The 7,500-nt window shown below is 43.1% G+C and overlaps 1 protein-coding gene across 1 annotated transcript in view; it reads right to left on the bottom strand.

Moving 5' to 3' along the window:
* The window catches only part of LOC116064544 (zinc finger protein 239-like), an 893,026-nt gene that overhangs the window by 43,331 nt on the left and 842,195 nt on the right, over positions 1-7,500 (bottom strand). The window lies entirely within an intron of this gene.

Consider the following 7,500-nt stretch of genomic DNA (forward strand, 5'->3'; position numbering starts at 1 on the left):
TGTGTGTCTCTCTGTTTGTGTGTGAGTTTCTCGGTGTGTGTGTGTGTGTCTGTGTCTGTCAGTGTGTCTGTGTGTGTCTGTCAGTCAGTGTGTGTGTGTCTCTGTGTATGTGTGTGTGTCTCTGTTTGTGTGTCTGTATGTGTGTGTGTGTCTCTGTGTGTATGTGTGTGTCTCTGTTTGTTTGTCTGTATGTGTGTTTGTGTGTCTCTCTGTTTGTGTGTGTGTGAGTATCTCGGTGTGTGTGTGTGTGTCTGTGTGTCTGTGTGTGTGTGTGTCTGTCAGTCAGTGTGTGTGTGTGTGTGTGTATGTGTGTGTGTCTCTGTGTGTATGTGTGTGTCTCTGTTTGTGTGTCTGTATGTGTGTTTGTGTGTCTGTATGTGTGTGTGTGTGTCTCTCTGTTTGTGTGTGTGTGAGTATCTCGGTGTGTGTGTGTGTCTGTGTGTGTGTGTGTGTCTGTCAGTCAGTGTGTGTGTGTGTGTGTGTGTGTATGTGTGTGTGTCTCTGTGTGTATGTGTGTGTCTCTGTTTGTGTGTCTGTATGTGTGTTTGTGTGTCTGTATGTGTGTGTGTGTGTCTCTCTGTTTGTGTGTGAGTTTCTCGGTGTGTGTGTGTCTCTGTGTGTGTCTCTCTGTTTGTGTGTGTGTGAGTTTCTCGGTGTGTGTGTGTCTCTGTGTGTGTCTCTCTGTTTGTGTGTGTGTGAGTTTCTCGGTGTGTGTGTGTCTCTGTGTGTGTCTCTCTGTTTGTGTGTGTGTGAGTTTCTCGGTGTGTGTGTGTGTGTATGTGTGTGTCTCTGTTTGTCTGTGTGTCTCTGTGTGTGTGTGTATGTGTGTGTCTCTGTGTGTGTGTGTGTCTCTGTGTGTATGTGTATGTGTGTCAGGGTGGGAAATTAACTTTTTTGCCCACCAGCCACAGTGGCTGGTGGATGCCCAATTTTACCAGCCACTTTTATTTTTTACCAGCCACTTTTTCCAGAATTCAAATTTATAAAAGAAAGTGCACTAGCATATTTTGAATTGCTTCAATACATCATTTTTTATTATTATTGATACATATTTTATTAATTTAGGTAAATAAAAAGTGATGTGAAAAAAGCCTGCGAGACCATGGTAACATTGTGTTTGGTCATATTCTACAGTAATTGTAGGCCTACATGTTTAATGAACAAAAAAAATATTGACTCATCTCTCCGTATCAGTAACATAGCATTAAACAGTCCCTTCAGGATTTCGCAGCCTTATTTTGAGATTGTTGCGGCCCAAAATGCCTGATTTTTGCGGGAGCTTTTGTAAAAAGTTGCCATAAAAGTTGCGATGTCTTTTGTACTTTTGTTGCAATGAAGTTGCGAGGGACAGTGAAAGTTGCTTTTTTGTATAGTTCTTTAAAAATAAAAAGGAAACTTGTTTTGGGGAGAATAAAATGACTCTGGGCTGAGATTTCCTAGTAACCTTAATAAAAGTCTCAGGATGCTGCAAATGTTGGTATAATATGAAAAAGGCTGGTGGATTTAATACAAAAAAATAATAATTTATTGAATGAATCAAATTTTAACATTTCTGTCAGAGGCTTGTTGATCTACGCACTTACAATAACGACGTCATCGTGTCGTCTCATCTCCGTTTTTTCCTGCATCCACCGTGTGTGTGTGTGTGTGTGTGTGTGTGTGTGTGTGTGTGTGTGTGTGTGTTCTTGTTTAACTACATTCGTGGGGTCCAAAAACCGGGAATACAGTATACTTGTGGGGTCTGCACAGGCTTGTGGGCCCAAAATGCTGGACCCCACAAGTTTAAAGGTCTGTTTGAGGGTTAAGACTTGGTTTTAGGATTAGGGTTAGAATTAGGTTATGGTTAGGGTGAGGGTAAGGGTTAAGGTTAGGCATTTAGTGGTGATGGTTAAGGTTAGGGTAAGTGGCTAGGGAATGCATTATGTCAATGACGGGGCCCCACAAAGATAGTGAGACGCACTTGTGTGTGTGTGTGCGCGCCGTCAGTCGCGGGGGGAACTGAGCAGCACAGAGCTGACAGGATAACAGCAGCAACTTTCAGCGACTGAAAACACGTTACAGCGTACATTAATGTTAAAATGTATACAGGTTGGCAGGTCTGAAATGTTTTGCACGGCCTTTCGCTGTACGTTTTTGTCAATGCGGCACTTATTCGAAAAGTACCTTCTCTTTTTCTTTACTTCGCCCTCACCAGTTTGTACATTCATAGCTACTGCTGACTCCGCCTCTTAACACCGGGGATATGTCGCCACATTTTTTTAACCGATAATTTTCCTTTCGTCTGTACCTCAGCTCAGCTACATGGTGTCACGGACGATCGCTGAAAACTACTCGGCGAAAGTCTGGAGTTGACGTAGATATGCGTGGTCAAAGCCCCGGCTGCTAACGTTTTCATTTCCTGTAAGTTCTTCACAATAAAAGTCCTCCGTTATTTTGGTATTTGAATGTTTTTATTATGAAGCAGGAAAATCCGGAAATGTTAGGCATTTATTAGCAGTAACGTAACGGGACTCCTATAAGCATTGTGCATTGTTACTTAGCAACAGCATTGTTTGACAAAAGCTGTCCAATCCGTTACAAGGAATGTTTTACAATCTAGTGCTAATTTCCCACCCTGATGTGTGTGTATGTGTGTGTGTCTCTGTGTGAGTGTGAGTTTCTCTGTGTGTGTGTGTGTGTGTGTGTGTGTGTGTGTGTGTATATTGGTGTGTGTTTAACACTGAATGAGGAGAAGTATTCAGATCAGAACTTTTAACTCTAACATTACAGCCAAAAACACAGTTTCCCAACTAAGAGGTTGACGTAAACACGCTGAAACCAGGAGCACTCAATCTCTAAACTGTGTGCAGCGGGTTGCTATGGTTTCCTGGCCCTCCGTGTTACCTGCACTTATTCGGGTCGGGGGGTTTTCTATCGAAAGTACTCGTGTAACTATAGCGATCAAGATTAACGTAAAAATTGGCGGGAATTCTCCTTTAAAGTCTCCATCATCAAGAGAAATTAAACAGATCCACCAATGGTCAATATGGCTTTGTTGTTGAAAGAGTTATTTATAACTTAATGTAGACAGACAGACAGGCAGACAGACAGGCAGACAGACAGGCAGAGACACACACACACACACACACACAGACAGGCAGAGACAGACAGACAGAGACACACACACAGACAGAGAGCGACACGCAGGCAGGCAGACAGAGACACACAGACAGACAGACAGACAGGCAGACACACACACAGGCAGACAGACAGACAGACAGACACACACACACACAGAGACACACACACACAGACAGAGAGAGACAGACAGACAGACAGACAGACACACAGGCAGGCAAGCAGACACACACAGAAACAGGCAGGCAGGCAGGCAGGCAGGCAGGCAGGCAGGCAGGCAGGCAGACACACACACACACACACACACACACACACACACACACACACACACACACACACACACACACACACACACACACACACACACACACAGAGAGAGACAGACAGAAACACAGAGACACACACACAGACAGAGAGAGACAGACAGACAGTGTTTCTTGCTGTTTAACACTAAATGTGGGGAAGTATTCAGATCAGAACTTTTACTACGTTTACACGTGGCCGGCTGTTTTCACAAACGTTTTCAAAAATAACTTTGTGCACAGCGGTCAGTTTTCAGAAAAGCACCGTTTACCGGAGACGCTCCTTCCGTTCTCACCTTTCACAATAAAAGCCCCGGACACATTAGACTACAGACTCTACTGTACTACATTTAACAATTATTTATTAAACACTAAATATAAAATGTAAAAAATAATATATAATAAGAAATAAGAAAGTGCAAAACAACATTCAAAATGTGCAAAGGTGATCCCAGTCCCTGCTTCTGGCAGAGCTGACATCTAGCATCGCTACAGGCGATGGAAATAATGCACGTAAAATACAAACGGGAGCGAGGGCGTTCAACAATCGCCATTATATCGAATCAACAGCCACGTGCAACCGAGCTAGCAGGTGAAGAACTCAATCAACAGAATCACCAGCTAACTCACTTTACATTTGCAAGAACTATAGACTACTACAACAGGGGCTTTCCGACCGGATAGTACTTGTACTTTTTAGAGGAAAAGTACACTTCTAAGCATTTCTAAGAACTACTCTCCCCCAAAATCTTTTTTCCCGTTTGCATTCCCACTGGCCAAGTGGCCATAGGGACTGGTAGGAGGGGTAAGGGAGCGACGCTAGCACGGCAACGGTCTTTATAGCGTCTGTCAGTACACGATCCGTTCTGCCTGCACGATCCGTTCTGCACATGCGCGAGATAATACTGTTTTACCGAGGATACGACCTGCACGATCTGTTCCACGCTAGCCTATGGCTAGCCTCCACCGGGAAGCTAACGTTAGTTTAGCTAACAGCTAATTCGGCTAACCGCTAGCTGACTCAGTCAGCTGACTCAGTCTAAAATAACCTTAACTCAAACGTAATGGGAAAAGCAGGCTACAGCTAAATTAAGACTTCACAGTAATAACAATAAAGACAAGTATTGAGTGATTGTATTTTAAATGAGCACAAGTAAAGTCCAGCTGGGAGGAGGCCTCGGGGAAGACCCAGGACTAGGTGGAGGGATTATATCTCCAACCTGGCCTGGGAACGCCTCGGGATCCCCCAGTCGGAGCTGGTTAATGTGGCTCGGGAAAGGGAAGTTTGGGGTCCCCTGCTGGAGCTGCTACCCCCGCGACCCGTTACCGGATAAGCGGAAGAAGATGGATGGATGGATGGACAAGTAAAGTAGAACTGACGTAACAGCTGTTATATATGTTAGGTGTTTGTTATATATGTCAACGTTTATTTTCAAGTTTTATTTTGAGGGTCTTTTAAAGTTATTACATGCTGTCTCAGCTAGCAGTTAGCCGAATTAGCTGTTAGCTAAACTAACGTTAGCTTGCCTGTGGAGGCTAACGGCAGACCGCTACAATCAGCTAGCGGTTAGCCGAATTAGCCGTTAGCTAAACTAACGTTAGCTTGGCTGTCGACCGGAAGCGTGGAACAGATCGTGCAGTGTCGTAAATCCTCGTACAACCGCGCATGCACGAACATTTTGCGCATGTGCAGAACAGATCGTGCAGGCAGAACGGATCGTGTACCGACAGCGTCGTCAGTAGACCTTGGCGCCATTTACGAGAGCGGTCTGAGAGACCTCCAGCTTACCGCGAGGTCTCTGAGCCAGTCATGGCCGAGCGACGAGCTAGAAGCCGGGGCAGGCGCCTGCTGGCTGTCGCCTCACTTGATGGAGCTTCTGAACTCCGAAAACTTTTAAGCAAATTGTCAATTCGGCATCAATTTTCGCAAGACTGTCTACATTCAAAATCTAAATGGTTAATTTCCCGCCTAAAACGTTGTCAGAAGTGAATTTAATGATGAATAAGATGGTGAAAATTGTTAAAAATGCCCCCTTGTTGGTTGTTGCTCCGTCTGCAAGTTCCGAGTTGGCGGTGGGCGGGACTTATAAGTTCGACCAATCAAGTACACCTCGGAAAAGGGAAAAGGGAAAAGACCCTGCTCTGAAGTAGGAGCTAAAAAAGTACGCTACTGCGGTCAGAGTAACTTAAAAATCCCCGGAACACGACGAAAAAAAGTGTTCTAGGAACGTTTAGTTCGAAGAACTGCAAAAATCCCTCCACATGTACTTGACGGCCTTTTGTGCAGCGGATTTTAAAAAAAACTTTTGACCACCTAGTTAAGGCGGCAGGGTTCCTCAGCTTAGGCGGGCCGCCCAAGCTGCAAAGTGCTGCGGGAAACCCTGGTTATATTTCAATAACCGACCGTCTCAGAGCCGGAGTCTTTTTATTATAACGAACCAAACGCTGTGTGTGTGTCTCTCAGGAATGGAGGAATCGTCCCCCGTCGTCTGCGAGCCGGCCGGCGCAGGACGAGGAAGACGAAGGCGACGAGGAAAGCGAACACGAGGACCTCCGGATGACGAAGACAAGCAGGACACAAACGAGCCAAGCGTGACACAATGAATAAAGTTGATTCTGATCAGTTTTTTAGTTTCTGACGCTTCAGGTAATTTCAACTTTTCATTCACATCGAATTTGAACATCGACCGTCGTTATTTCCTCTCGGGTCAAACGTTGACCCGTTTTCAACGACTTGTACATCAGAAATACGGGGTTAGTTTAAACCAAACTGCACCCAAAAATAACGTGGATGCATGCGTGGCCTTCGCAGCCTCGTCTGTGATTCGCTCAGCATGCTCTGATCTGAACTATTAGTCAAAATAATTCATAATTTCAGCTTTTTTTTTTTCACACAAAAGTGCACACTTCAAATGACATAAAACATTACACACACTTTCATGATGGTATTTACAATTAGGAATGCAAAAAACGTTGCACTAAACGTAGTACATAGTCAGGTTTCATGTTTGTTTTTTTCGATTGTCGCACTCCATTCAAGAAAGCGCTAATTTAAAGTTTCTTTGCTCGCTGACAAAAATGTAGACTTCAAATTGCATAAAATGTGACATAACATAAATTGTCATGATGGTATTTACAATTCGGCATGGAAAAGTTACACTAAACATAGTACATAGTCAGGTTTCACATTTTGGTCTCCATTCAAAAAAGCGCTAATTTAACGTTTCTTTGCTCGCGGACAAAAATATAGACTTCAAATTACATAAAACGTTACACAACACACAGTATCTCGATGTTATTTACAATTCGGCTGTAAAAAATGTTACACTAAACGTAGTGAATACACGTCAGGTGTCACATTTAGTTTTTCGATTGTCGAACTCCATTCAAAAAAGCGCTAATTTAACGTTTCTTTGCTCATGGACAAAAATGTAGACTTCAAATTACATAAAACGTTACACAACACACAGTATCTCGATGTTATTTACAATTCGGCTGTAAAAAATGTTACACTAAACGTAGTGAATACACGTCAGGTGTTACATTTGGTTTTTCGATGGTCGGACTCCATTCAAAAAAGCGCTAATTTAACGCATCTTTGCTCGTGTACAAAAGTGCTGACTTCCAATTACATAAAACATGACCTAACATAAAATGTCATGATGGTATTTACAATTCGGCATGCTAAAAGTTACACTAAACATAATACATGAGTCAGGTTTCACGTTTTGGTTTTTTCAATTGTCGGACTCCATTCAAAAAAGCGCTGATTTAACGTTTCTTTGCCCGCTGACAAAAATGTAGACTTCAAATGACATAAAATGTTACACAACACACATTAGCACGATGTTATTTACAATTCGGCTGTAAAAAATGTTACACTAAACGTAGTGAATACACGTCATGTGTCACATTTGGTTTATTGGGAATACAGATGTGCAAACAAACATTCACACACACATTCTTCAAAACAAAGAAAATAATTGAAGGGCTTTCTTGTCGTCAGCTGGTTTCAGCGTTTGGTCTTTAAATAGCTGCATTTGTACAAAATATATGTTGTTGTTGTTTTTAACCGAAACCC

Source organism: Sander lucioperca, chromosome 17 (assembly GCF_008315115.2).
Source record: "Sander lucioperca isolate FBNREF2018 chromosome 17, SLUC_FBN_1.2, whole genome shotgun sequence".
In the NCBI taxonomy this organism is placed as follows: domain Eukaryota; kingdom Metazoa; phylum Chordata; class Actinopteri; order Perciformes; family Percidae; genus Sander; species Sander lucioperca.